This window comes from Gavialis gangeticus, unplaced genomic scaffold, assembly GCF_001723915.1.
Source record: "Gavialis gangeticus isolate Ggan-Ray unplaced genomic scaffold, GavGan_comp1, whole genome shotgun sequence".
In the NCBI taxonomy this organism is placed as follows: Eukaryota; Metazoa; Chordata; order Crocodylia; family Gavialidae; genus Gavialis; species Gavialis gangeticus.
Genome location: NW_017729024.1, coordinates 72,124,985 through 72,139,416, shown reverse-complemented (window position 1 = coordinate 72,139,416; position 14,432 = coordinate 72,124,985). Strand labels below are relative to the sequence as shown.

Here is a 14,432-nt window from a genome sequence, read left to right as displayed (position 1 = left end):
GGGGTGGGGTGGGATGGGGGAGAGAAAGCATTGGGGACTGGCTGAATGTGGGAGGTCATTCAAGAACAAATGAGTTGATGCCAGCCTGTTTGTCCCCCTCCCTGCGGGGGAAAAAATTGGGTGGGGGTAGGGGAGCAGCTTGATGTCTAAATGAAGTAATCTCCAGTAAGAAAAGATTATATTTGTTAAACTGTATAAGAAAAAATCAGAAGATAATATGGCTTTGTTCACAGTATTACATAAAGAAGATTAAAGACGGGAAACAAGCTGCTTAAACACTGTAAACTAATTAGTTCAACGAATTGTTTTCCCGAGGTTCATGAGATATGAAACATTGGCACCAGTGCGTGAAATACACTCTGCCTCAGTGCTCTTTTCAATTTATTTTTCTGTTAGTGTCATATGTATATAAAAAAAGAGCAGCCAAAAAGAAAGAGGTTACAGAGAGGGACCAAAGCCTGTCAGATGATTGAAGCTGACATTTTGTCATCTTAAGCCCAGTGCGGGAGGGCCTTCTTCTAATACCCTTGTATAAATACCAGCTTCATTTTCTGCCATCACAGGCTACATTGCGCAAATGATGTCATGACAAGGCCCAAAGGGATTCCTATGTTGCTTAGAGGCTAAGCTAAGCACAAGTGAGGTGGTGTACCATTAATTAGCTTGCCCAGTATCAGGATGTTTTGTGGGAAAGAAAGTTAGGCAGGGTTACGGGAAGGAAAGTTAGGCAGGGAGTGGGGGACAGGTGACTTTTGTGTTGTATTTCTCTTTTCATTCCCCATAGGATGACTGTTGACACATTTATCAAATAATATGCCAACCACTGCCAGATTCCAGGCACTCTCCAAAATACATTAGTACTGGCTGCCAGCGTGGGACACAACAAAAGTGTTTCTTTCAAGGGGTCAGTAGATTGACAAATATAATATTATTGAGTGTGTTTTTTTTTTTGTTTGTTTGTTTTTGTTTTTTTCATTTGCCTTTGCTGCCGTACCTCAGAACTGTGTCAGATTAGTCTTATGTTTGTAAGATGAACTCTTGGTCCTATTATATCTATAGCAAAATTCCCTTTTAGCTTTGGTGGAACTGCTTTTTGCCCATATACTTCTAAAATGGGCATTTAAAATAACTCCATAGTTTTCCTTTCTTTATTCTTCCCATGGCCCTCGCATGTTTCTCTAAATGTGGTCACAGTATAACTTGTCATGCAGGCACACATGCATCAAATGTGAAGGGGTGTGGGGATGCCTGTACTCATACAGTAATAGATCTGGTTTGAAAGAAACGAGCAGGGAAAATCCAATTATGACTTAAAGGTGTATTTTTAATAGCAGTTAAATATAAGCAAACATTTTCAATGTGAACAGCAGCCTGGTGGCTTTTCATGTAATACCTGGAGTACATTGACTATACAGTCAAGGCAAAGTAATGAGCACATGGTGTACATCATTTGGTTGAGGCTACATTTGATTGTCCTGTACAGGAGGAAAATGGTTAAGAATGTGGAGGAGAGCAGGGAGCTGGGGAAGGTTTCCAATAATCTTTTGTTCTATCCTGAGAGGGGAGCACATGTAGAATTTGTGAGTTCCTGACTTTGCTTTCTGATTAATGAAAAGATAGGTGGCTTTACATGAATGCTAGCCTTTTACAAATGTTCTATCTTTGTCAGTAATTGTCTGCCCTGCTTCTGTTTGACTTACTGAAATATGCTAGTTTACAGTAGAATGCCATAGCTCACAGGAACAAACTGTCAGCTTAAAAGAAGAACAAGGTAAATAAGGGACAAAGAGAAAGAAAGACTCTCTCCCAGAGCATATTAAATTGTCGCTTTCTGTATCCTAGAGCACTCCAGTAATGTCCCATTTCATCAGTAGCAATAACTGCCCAACATTCTTCAGTAGCATCCTTGACATCAAAGCTCTTTAATTGACTGCAAATCATATTTTGGTCTAAGTAACTGAGTGCAGTTGTACATTTTAAAGTCCATTTTACTCCTTTTCCACCTTCCATATTGCTGTTATTGAGGTCAGTGCATTTGTGCCTAAAAAAGTGAATCCAGCCTGGAAATCTTTGTAGCCTGGGTACTGTTCAATTATTACTTTTAAATTACACAAATCAGATTCTAATTAGCACCACAATCAGAACAAAGTGCTATTTTTATTACCCATTACAATGCATTTGCTTACATAAGTACCCTGCGGTTACAGATGTTTTATTCATTATTTATTTTTCTTGGCCAGGAAGGTAGCATTTGTTACTTCTGAGCTGGTAACTTTCAACTTGAAAAACTATTAAATCACTGTTCACAAAGACATGAATTGGAACACTTGTCTATTTGATGTCAGACCCAATGAACTAAAAAAATCAGTGCCTCATAGGTAGGATGATTGCCTCCTTTCCTGTCCTCCAAAAAGATATTGACAAAATATGCTTTCTTAGGTCCTATTAAAACAGAAATGTTAGAATGAGAACTATTGATTTCAGTGGGTGCACTATTTAAAGTTTGATGCTACTATATGGCCCACGGCTGTCACTGACTTCGTGACGGACAAAATGTATTACTTAAATTATGAAGTAATGTTTAATATCGCTTAGTAAAATGCCTCGGGAAGAACATATGGTATATAATGTTGTATCATGTCAATAAGAAGAAAACCTTTAGCCTTCTAAATGGATATATTTCATTTTAAAATGGTGACTAATGAAGAATGAGCCAATGTACTGACGAAAGTAAATAGAGGAATAAAACCACACTCCTTTTTAAAAAAATAATTAGATACTAAGGGACCTTTATAGGTTCCAGAAGTAAGCCCATGTGACTGTCTCCTATTTATTAAGACTGATGAACTCTTGTTAGTGTGTTTACCATCCCCCCCACCCTGCATTACTGCTTTTTTACAAGCTGTCTAGAAGTTTGCAACTTTTATGCTATATATTTTTCCATCTGACTTTTATGACTGTTTCCATAAAATTTATTGGCTGTCTGAGTCGTACAGATTTTAAACTACTTAATGGTTCTGGCTGCATCCATAATATGGCCTGTATTTATTTTTTTTTCAGCCATCTGTGTAGATATCTTCTGAAATTTACAAAACCTTTGTGGCTAATCCCATAGGCTGACCTGCACATTGAAATCCTATCAGTGTCTGTTGCTGTTAATTACTCCATACAAGCCTGCGGGAATCTGGCCCTTTCTTAATGAGTTTGAGTAAGCAACTTAAAATTCCTGTTCTGTGTCAAGGAGACTACTTACCCTTTCTTTGTGACTCTTTTTTGTGAGATAGTGACTTGAGCTCCTCATTGACCCAATGTCCCCAGTACTGCTTGTTTAATTTTGTTCCTAGATAATTTAGAGATAGACAGCGAACTGTATTTGGCACCACTGAGCATCTAAAATAGCTGTGTAAGGTGGCACAAGTGGGTTATTAGGTATGACATAATGAGTAATATTTCTATCGTGGCATTATGCATCTGTCAGAGCCTTTGTCAAGCATTCTTTTTCCAGTTTGAAATCCTTCTCATGTATTTTCAGTGGGTATCAGTTAAAATGTCCAGAAATCCCAGTGCAACCAATCAGTTTTGCTTTCTCTAAATATGTGCCTTTGATTGATGGCTTGTTAAACTGAGTTACGAAGCCATTGGGACCTCAACTTACAGTGTGCAGACACAACCATAACTTGACACAAGGAGTATTGATTTGGAAGGGTTAGGCAGTAAAGGCAATATCTAGCTAATCTTTTCATGATTAGGAATTTGTAAGTGAAGACTTGGAGGCTTTTTAATGCCTCTTTCAGTCAAGAGCGTAGCCTCTTGTCCCACATTCTTTTACTATCTTTTGCACGTATGCATAATTTTTAATGACTGGGGAAGACAAACTACAATTTTGTTGTGCATATTGAGCAGGCTTTGGCCTTGAAAGCAATTGAAACAGGCAGCAGCTTGTGGTGTTGTGGTAGAAAAGACCCTTTGATCCCTTTGGGGGCACTGTAATCTTTTGCCCAAAGGACGCATCCCCACATACAGGGGTGTGCACTCGCAGTGGCAAAAAAAAAAAGGAGCAGGACAAAATTGTGCCACTACTTTTTGCCACTGCGCATGCCCCTGAACATGTGCTTTAGTGCAGGGCAAAATGCTAGGAGCTGGGACAGAAGTAGAGGAGGGAAAGTGCTCTGGCTGGCAGCCTCAGCATCTCCTGGGAGGACCAAGCCTCTGTGTCTGCTGGTGCATGTTCCTGTGACATGCACAGCACCACTTTTTGTTTGTTTTGGGTTTTTTGGCTTTTTGTTTTTTGGGTTTTTTTACTACAGTGATTTCCCAGTAGCAAATTTTGCCACCATGCTGCAGATTTGCAGCGTGGGGGGGTACATTGTAACATGCTGGGTGTGCAGTTTGTGGAACTGCAAAGAGGTTTGTGCAAGTGCCTGCATGACTGGCTCCGGCCAAAGAAGGGAAAAGGCTATAAATCTGTTCCCACTTTTATGTTCCTTTTCTATAAGCAGTGTGTCTCCAAGCTAGGTTATATTATAAGCGTCTTTCTTGTGACATAGTGGTGTATTTGTTGATTTCTATGTCCTTCCCTAAAGTATTATGTAGAGTTCCTAAATTTGTGCTAATTATTACTCCATTTAAACAAAACAAAAAAAACCACCTTAATGTGTTATGGGGACATAGTATATACTTTAAGAGATCAACCCCAGGTATGATGACAAGTGTTGGGGAATTCTGGGGAGCATATCTCAAACCAGACCCCCCCCTTCCCCACACACATATATACTTACCAGGCAACTTTTCAATGGTACTTTCACCACCCCTCTTCGAATGATGTCAGGGGAGGGCCTCATATGCCACATAAAGAATGCCCTAATGGTGAAGTCTGTATTGACTGCCTCCCAAGAATTGGATGGACACACCTCATAATTTGCACAGACTTGACCAGATAGTAGCTGCATTTGTGTGTGTAGACTACAGATGTCATTGCTTGAATCAAAATAGAGCACTGATCTTAGTTGACTTCACCTCCATGTAAGATGAGTATTTCTGAAGGTCATACTGTAGAATTCTATGAGCCACATGTGGTCAGTGGACCACTTCTTTGGCTATAGTTATTCAGTTAGTCTGTAAGGTGCACTTCTACCTTAGCTTTTCTGTATTCTGTATTAAACTAGAAAAGTATTTTGATATTTGAGTGAGTTGCTGATTCACAGTTGTAAAATAGTTTTCACTAACAAAGGTTATTAAAAGGGACTGATTTTGGAGCCAAGCAGGGAAGGCTCTCTTCAGTTAGGGAGACCAGGGTTATGGTCCCTCTTTCCAATGGTGCTTACTCCATTTTATCAAACAAAAAATGGATTAGATAAGACTTTTGTGAATTGCTTTCTTAGACGTAAGTGCTTAAACTTCACTTGAGTGACATGTTAAGTGCCTAAATTCTTTTGTGAATCTCACCTTAGTTTTTCAACCATTTATCAGTCATTAATAGGTCTACCCTATACTCCTTCAAAGTATTGAGTTTTTGGACCAACCAGTTTTTGTCTTTAAAGTATTTGATAATTAGAGGTGTATGTATCATAATAATTAGTCTGTTCCCTGGTAACCTAGTAGTACAGCCCTGGTCATATCTCTAGGTGACAGAGTTGCAAAAACAAGAAATAGTTCCTTTCTGACAACAGAAAAGGTCAGTGGAATGAAAGAGCACAGGAGCTATCTGAAGAATAGGAATGAGCAAAACAAAAGCAGTTGCAATTACTTTGAGTCTTGCTACAAAAGTCTAGACACAGTAGATCTCTGGCCCAAGGCAGGAAAAAAGTACTGAGCTTTCCTAAGATGTTTGGAAGTGATCCTGTGCTCACAAAAATCCTATTTGAGAACTGTGAACTGTGCCTAGTTATAATTAAGGGGATACACAGGTAATCCAGAGGATGTATTAGAGAGTTATATTTTGATCATGTGATGTGTTCATGCATAACAGGAGCTCTGCATGTTTATAAAGAGCACGGTGAATTTTGTATCCCACGCATTATTTTTGTCTCTTGTGAAACCAATGTGATTTATTCTTTTCCTACCTTTCTCATTCAGCCCATGCCTTTGGACTCTCTGGACTATTTGGCCAAAGAGAAGGATCAGACTAGTTATAGCAGCTGTGCTTTATTATAAATTGTTGAGGATGATTGAGTTCTCTAAGTATCCTTAAGCAATGTAGCATGACTGGAAAATGTCTATTACCTGAATATAACTATGGTCTCTGACCTTTGTCCATTTGTGTTCAGAGAGTAGTTAGCTGTGTTAGTCTTGAAGGCAGGCAGAAGACAGGGTAGATTTGCACCCTATAGGCTAACTAAATTAGAGGTGTATATGTTTTTATAAAAAGTGGTTTACTTCAGATAGTAGGATTGATGCAGTCCCTTTTTAGCATCTGACAGTGTAAGCTGCTGTTTGCTAAAGTTTATGCATATCTGATTTAATTAGTCTGTAAGGTGCAGAACTGCCCTGCTTTTTGCCATTTGTGTTGACTCAGGCCTATTCTCTTTGCTTAAGTTTGCAGCCCCACCCAGCTTTAGGTTCCTTATTAAATTTGAATGTATATTATTAAATAGCATGGCTTAACTAAATGATAGGACCTTGTCACTGAATAAGCTGCAGGGCCTATGGGTTTGGAGCTGGAGAAAGAATAAATCCTCTCTAAAAGTGTATTGGAAATGTTTCCAGTATGTATGTGTCTTTTGCAGCACATAGATTTCTTAAAGCTGGTTAGAGTAATAACTATATTGTAATTGTAACCCTTAAAGTTCTGAATCCAAGATAAAATTGTTACTCTAACTAGGAATAATTTCCAAATATAATTGACTTGTCTTACCTGTTTGATTGGCAGACTTTCTCTATTCTCTCCCTTATAAATTATTGTAATAAATATATCATTAAGCAAGCTTAGCTCAGTAGTTCAAGACTATTAGTAAAAATAGAATGAAAGGTTAAATGTGGTTCACTTCTAAGAATCATCTGTACAAGCTGAAAGTACATGTAAGAAGATGAAGAGCATAGACAGATGGCTAGAGAATCCATTCACAGTATTAAAACTCCAGAAAATCAGAATTTGCTAACGTTATATTTCATTCTTTTCATCAGCTCTACATTTGCATTACTTAATCAAGTAGCTTTATTTCAGATGTGAGTATGTCTCAGATAACTGATCAGGCTCATGTTACTGATGTGTATCTGTTTGTGATTCTACCCTTTTTACCTCCCACATGAGCTGTACCTTTCTAGTGCAAATAAGCTGCCACTACTACCTCAGCTTGATCTCTATGCTACAGATGCCTCTAATTAACTTTACTGTGATAGGCCAATAGGATACAGTTACAAAGGGTGACAGGTCCTAGTGTCCTTGGAGGCACTACCCTGTCATCTGGCACATTCCTCATGCTAACATCCTTTTGGCAAGCTTTTTTAGTGATTACAGCCATCAAGTACCTATGTGTTTAATATGAGGAGTGCAGAGTGATAGCTAGTAAAAGCCAGCAAGGAATGCAGGGGTGTTGGACTCAAATAGGTTTCCAATATCTACCTTGGGGTTGTAGACATGAGAGATGCCATTAGGCCTTCTTTGAGATCTTTCTGACTTTGGTGATGGCATTATATATAAAAAGGTGTTTCAGGCTTCATTTTTAAAATGTCTAAGAATTATGTGGAAGAAGAATCCATCTGGTGCTGTGGAATATATTTCATCATAGACTAGTTCAACTGTAAACATTATTGGTAGCTGAACTCCACAGCCCAAGTTGTAGTGTGTCAACTTTCTATGTAAGCTGATTGCAACACACACCTGGCTAATTTTGTTTTGATTGTTTTGGTTGATGCTGCAGTATAACTGAACTACAAAATAGCATTTTAAGCATTGGGGGCATCCAGCCTTCTCGGCTTTGTCTGGGATGGACTTTACATTTAGGAATATTTGGAAAAAAGTACTGTGTATGTATATGAGCATACCATGGCATACCCAAAAAGAAGCAGATATCCCCAAGAGTTTATCTGTGGCTCTTTTGTCTTTACCAGTGAAGGAGGACACGTGGTTCACTAATAAAGGACAGGGCATATCATTCGTACAAAGAGTACAGTTACGGTGTTAGACTTGTAGTCAGAGTTGCAAAGCCCACCTAATGAATTTATGATTGAGAATCTCATTCTCTGAGAACTATCACTTGAGAATCAGAGTAATTATTTCCTATTGCCCTTTGTGGAATACAGTTATAATTGCATTACTGTAACAGTGTTCACATTAACACTTAATTGTTAATGTCCTCCCAATTCGGAGGAAATCATCACCTCTTCATATATCATTGCTGGTAAAGGATGTTAAATTGAAAGTTGAGAATTTGAAGGCACTGAATAGGGAAAAAACAGCTGATATAACATTAGTTTGGAAGACAGAATTCCAATAGCTATCTCTGTTTTCCTGAGGTATGGTTCTCTTGCCCTTTAAGATGTTCTATATCTGCTTCCTGTCAGAAGTTAAACTACACTGAGGAATTGTTCCTGTATGGTGTGATGACTATGCTGGTGTTCACGGTAGGAAAAGGGCAGTAACTTTCTCGTAGCTACAAATCCTTTCAAGTGTTGAAAGCTGCATTAACAGGAATAGAAAGACACCACTGTGGCAAGGTCATCCAGGCAGTGGTGATTTGCAGGTTTCCACATCCAAATGATTGCAGCTCAGTCATTTACAACAGATTGCCATTCTTTATGACAACGGCCATTAGGTATGGCCTGGAATGACCATTGAGCAGCAGTGTCAGAATCATTCGACAAGTTTTGGAGAAACACAAAATGTGGTCATGGCATCTCCCCCACTTCAGCAAAGTCACTCAAAATGGTGAGAGGTGTTCACCAGTTTTACTGGTTATTGTCCCAGGTTTTGTTTTGTGACAATACAGTTTTGTGTCCTTTTATGTGCTGTGCCATAATGAAAAGAATTGGGGTGAGAGAAGAAAGTCTATGGAGAAGGAATACGTAGCCAAAGCAGGTTCTTGCCAGTTACGGAAAAGTGGGTATATACAAAAAATGTTTTGCATGTGCTGTTTTGCAAAAACTTACATTTAATAGAAACAGTAACTGTTTCTGAAGACCCTGTTCCAGTCGGCAGCTAATAGCATTGTTGAGAGTTGACCAGGATGGAGAATCTATACTGATATGAAATGATATAATAAAGATGGATATTGTTTACATGTTCCAAAATTTAAAAAGGAGTTTTATTGCATCTTCTAATATCCGTTTTGTCTCTGGAGGGATCAGGGGTTGGTGCTAAGGTAGAAAGGAGGATTTTCTGACCCACAGGTGCAGGGTGTGATGGTGGTGGAGGGGGATAGATTCTTGTATGTAAAGTCTCCTGTTTCCATTACAGGAAAGGGATACTAGCCTCTCAGCCATGCACTAACTCCTGCTCCTCCTTGTTTATATTCTTCTTCCTAGTGGGGTTTTGCCTAACTAGCTGAAGAAGTTGGGGAGCAGTTCAAGTAAAAGCAGAGATTCTGAAGAAAAGGAGAAATTAGGAGAAGGGAGCAAGAAGGAAAAAGAATTGAGCTTTCTTTCAGCCACTAGTTGCCTTCATTCAGCTGATGGCTGAAGTAGGAGGAAGCACAGTTGTTTTCATTCAGAGTCTTCTGTTCCCCCTTTGTCAAGCAGAGAGAGGTTGGACTTTCCATTGTGATGCAGCTTCATCAAAAAATATTTGGCCCCCAGCTGCACAACCTCAGCTTTCCAGGGTTAATGCTCTACAAGCAGTTAGAGGAGCTGGTAATTATATTTCAGCAGGTTCCCTTTAGATCATTGAACAGCTAAAGCAAATTGCAGCTATGTTTCCTTTTGTTGGAATGCAAATGGTTAATCTTTTTAGTCATACTTGCTTTAACATATAATTTTAGTACAAAAGAACTGTCAGGGCCGCAGATTCCAAAGTTGGTTGTTAAAAACAAAAAAAAGTGTGTGTGTGTGTGTGAGAGAGAGAGAGAGAGAGATTTTAATGCACCCTTGTAATACCCATGGGAACTCCTCATTTTGTGGGAGTGTGATAGCTTAATACTGGAATATTTCAAAAACACCTCTTGAGAGAGAGCCCCCTCCTCTAAATAAGGTTGACTGGCACAATTATGGTTCAGGAATGGCTGTAAAAGGATTGCTTCTAGCGTGAGTTGATTTCTTATCAAGTTGTGCACTGACAAGTGAGAAACTACAAGATTCATTTTCTTCTGCTCTGTGACTCATTAGTTTTATTTCTTATAAACACCTTCCTCTCCCTCTCCCTCCCTTTCCCTTCTGTGTACCGGGTAAAAATCCTGTCATTAAAAGCAACTCAGTCTTTTCTGCCTAAGGAAGAAGGCTATTTAAAACCAAATATGTTCATTTTCAGTTATATGGGTCTTGCCTATTTAAAGCTGCAGTATAATTCCTTTTTATTTTGTGCTAAACTTGTTTTCTTCCTTCAAAGCTCTGAGAAAACATAAGACTTTCAAGAGTTCTCCTTTTTAAATAAAAAAGCATCTGTGATTTAACACTGCTTTACATATCATTCAAGACAGATTTTATGTAGATATACTTGTTCCATCTGAGCTGTACTAGCTGTGGACCTGACATGCATGCTACCTTCCTATTTCAAGCAAGACACAGTCGTTCTAAAGAGGCCAAAAAGAAACGAGCAATTCTCTCTCCCTAAAAATCTTTCTCGATCCATCCTTTCCAAAACACAAGCAAAATAAACCAAATGAAAAAAGTAGATGGTAAGTGTGAGACATGGCCTGTCGCATGCATCCATGTAAAGTTAACCCTAGGTTTACAACTGCCAGTGCTCAAGTAGTATCACACATTCTGCTCATTTGAATGCCTGTGAAAAAATGCACCTGCTATTTTCTTCAGAACAGAATCGCTACAAATGTTACTTTTTTCCTTCAAGTTGCATAGTACAATTGCATATGCTCTTTTGTAACATCTATTTATATAACATGGATGTTGTGATTTTTATTTTTTGCCGTGTTCACAATTGTGCAGATCATTTTCACAGCCAGTTAGTCACCCAGCCCCTATCAAATAATTTGGTTGGGGGGGAAAAATACACAAACCAGTTCAAAATACAAAGAAGAAGCCCGAAACAAATAAATAGAAACCTGAAGCACTCTATTTTTGGCTTTCCAATTTTGTATCTGGGGATGCCTTCTCAGCACGGGCATCCTGGCTCTTTCCCATCCTGTATGCAGCACCTCCGCAGTCACGTGCTGTATGGGTAAGGTGCAGGTCAGAGGTGTCCTCTCCTGGCCCCAGACACCACCCACCTGCAGTGTAGGCAGCCAGCTCCCTTTACCATGGCTGCAGTTTGGGCACTCCAACTTTCTCCCAGATTCTGGGGCATAAGCAACTGGGGTGAGGGGGTAGCCACCAGGTAGGACCCCACAGGCTGCATGCTAACCCTTGGAGGGACCACATGCAGCTTACAGGTCACCAGTTGGACAGCCCTTGACATAGCCATTGGATTTGGATGGTTGAATGAAGACTAGAGGGGAAATGCTCACTATAATATACCCATGTTCAGTATTGATGTCAACTTTCTGTGCCCCTTCAGTTAAGCGGCCGAGTTTACTTTGGCTGTCATGTGGTTTGTTTGTTTTTTTAATGCTTCTCTTTAGGCCGTGGTCATAATTTCATAATGGCATAAATTTTACTACTGGAGTCTAGAGACACATAGCTTAGTCTCTTCAAACTCTGTGCCTTTTCTCTAAATGACTGCCTATTGGAGTGGAACCAAGGTGCATTAAGAACAATGCTAGACTTTCACTTCCCTGAAATGTGAGAGTCCAGTTTTTGTGACGTGGAAGTCCCTTTAGAAAACTATGAGTAGCAAATGATGGGGAATCACGTATATGTAAATATTTACTGGACTTCTCAGACCTCCCATGATGGATATGCTAAGGCATAACATCCAGAAATTATTTTGACTGCCTGTTTGTTTAGCTTTGAACTGAGTTGGACCAATCTTTTCATATACTAAGTTACTTTGACGTGTTGGTTAACAGTCTGGGTTAGCTGACGAGTTGAGCCACATTTAATGCAAAACACATTGATTTATGTAGTTTTCCTGACCTGCTTTGAAGAGGAAGTTTTCCTTTTCCAGAGCCCCTTTTGTTCTACAACTCTAAAGACCAAGCCAGACGTCCTTACACAGGATGCAGTAAATCCTTACACTCTTTCTAAAGTGTGTGGTTCTGACCAACAGAAGGATGATTATGACGATATACAAGCTGGTGAGTAGGCTAAGAGAGAGAAAAGGGTGCTCAGTCTTGCCTTTATCTCTTGTCAGTCAAGCAGGGATATGCAGAGGCCTGTAAGGGTTTATAAACAGTGGAAGAGAATACTGTTTCTTTGCAAAATCAACAGGGTCACAGGGACAGGGGCATTCTAATTTTTTAGAGACATATGGTCATTGTAGCTGGTGTGGTCTCTAAGGATGCCTTACTGGAAAAAAAAAAAAAAGAAAAGCTGGGGGGAGGGGAGAGAGTTAAACTGTAGCGAGAAATGAAGAAGGTATGGGATGATTATGCTTGCAGCATTTCAGAGATTTTGTTTTGTGAGTTATTAGCAGCATTGGCACAAGGAGAGAGCTTTTTCTAAAACACTAGGGTTTTTTTTTTCTTTTCTAGAAAGCAATAAAAGTTCAGGTCACAGGTGTAAACCCTAAGGCGTTGCTTCCTCTGTGGCTCCATGAATGATACTGAGGACAAAATAAAGAGTTTTACATTCCAAACAGATTTCCTCTGTTACTCAGAAGGACACAGACTGCCATAAAATGCCAACTCCATTAAACGAAGGAGTTTGGAGCTGGAAGCAGAAAACCATTCTCCAGGCATTCATTTCCTTTTGGCTTGCCATCCTTTTTTGTGTGCATGTGTCTGCACACCCAGGCATGTGTATATGTATGTGATTAGTTTCTATCACTGAATACATTTGGTTTATTTAAAGTTCTCACTGTAGCAAGTGAAGCTTAGGGTCTTGGTGATGATTACATTATTTTGGCCTGAGCATGACTCCATTTTTGATTACGGATGATATTTACTGCATCTTTCTCTGAGTTCACTAAAGCTATCAGTGTTGCAGAGACTTGAATTATGACAGCGTACGTCACATGGCTGACAAACTGGAAAAATGGTCCAAAATTAATCGAGTGAAATTGAGTAAGGACACGTGCAGGGACCTGGACTTAAGACGGAGCAATCACTTCACTTGCATGAATACAAATGATGAACAATGGAGGAGGCTGTCATACTGCAGAAAAAGAGGGTTATAGAGAGCCCCATACTAATGAGTCAATGGTTTTCTTTTATTGCACATAGAAGTTAGTAATATATTTGGTTGTATTAACAGGAGTGGCACTTGCAGGTCAGGGTAAGTTATTCTTCCATGCTGTTCATCACTCATGAGGTCTTATCTTGAGTACTGGGTCCAGTTTTGTCACCACACTTTAAGAAAGATGTGGACAAACTAGAAAGAGTCCAGAGGAGAAGAACAAAATAATTGGAGGTCTAGGATTTACAAGGAAATATTGGAAGAACAAGGATTATTTAGTTTGGAGATGAGAATACTGAGGTGAGATTTGATCTTATTTTTCAAATATCTGAAGAAAGCTCATCTGAAAAATGGTTACCTGTGGCTATTCTCTGTGCCACGGGGTTCTGGAAGGGAGTAGCAGTTTTCAATAGCAGCAAGGGAAATTTAGGTTGCATAATAGAAAAAGCTTCCATTTTATAAGGAAAAGGGTTGAGCATTGGATTAGTTTACCTAAAGAGATTGTGGAATCTCCTCTTAAAGAGTTCTCAAGAGCAAGCCAAACAAACACTGGTAGAGGTGGGGTAGATCCTGCCTTCAGCAAGCGTTTGGACCTCATGAGGTCTCTTCCAGTGCCATATAGGGGAGAGAGGTGAAGCATTTTAGGGGATATGGACCAGAGATCTCTGGTAATTGGATCCAGAGGAATAGCACCTTGTGTTTAGTTTTTTTTTTTTATTGAAATAACATGCAATAAATTTCCTACTAACACTGCATCAGCAAATACTTACTCTTACTGTATATTCAAAGCTTTTAATATTTAAAGTTCTTAAACGCTCTTTACATTTTGTGTATGGCTTTGAATAACTTTCGTGTACATTTTAAACCCCTTCTGTTCCAGACCTTATGAAAGTGAACCCAGCTGAAGAAAATTACTGCTCTTAAGAGCCGTCTGTCAATTAGACATTTCATTCCAACATATATAGCTTAATAACTGCAGATTAGTCATATAAAATCCTGGATGAAGGAGCCCTTTCTCTCTCCAAAAGAAAGAAAGAAAGAAGATATGTGGGAAGAGTGTTTTTTTGTTTTTTTTTTTATTAACTACTCTCCTCCCCCCCCCCTTCCACCAT

General features: G+C 39.3%; 1 protein-coding gene across 2 annotated transcripts in view; it reads left to right on the top strand.

Moving 5' to 3' along the window:
• Positions 1 to 14,432, top strand: part of EFNA5 (ephrin A5) — a 294,974-nt gene that overhangs the window by 179,581 nt on the left and 100,961 nt on the right. The gene's annotated exons all lie outside the window — the stretch shown is intronic.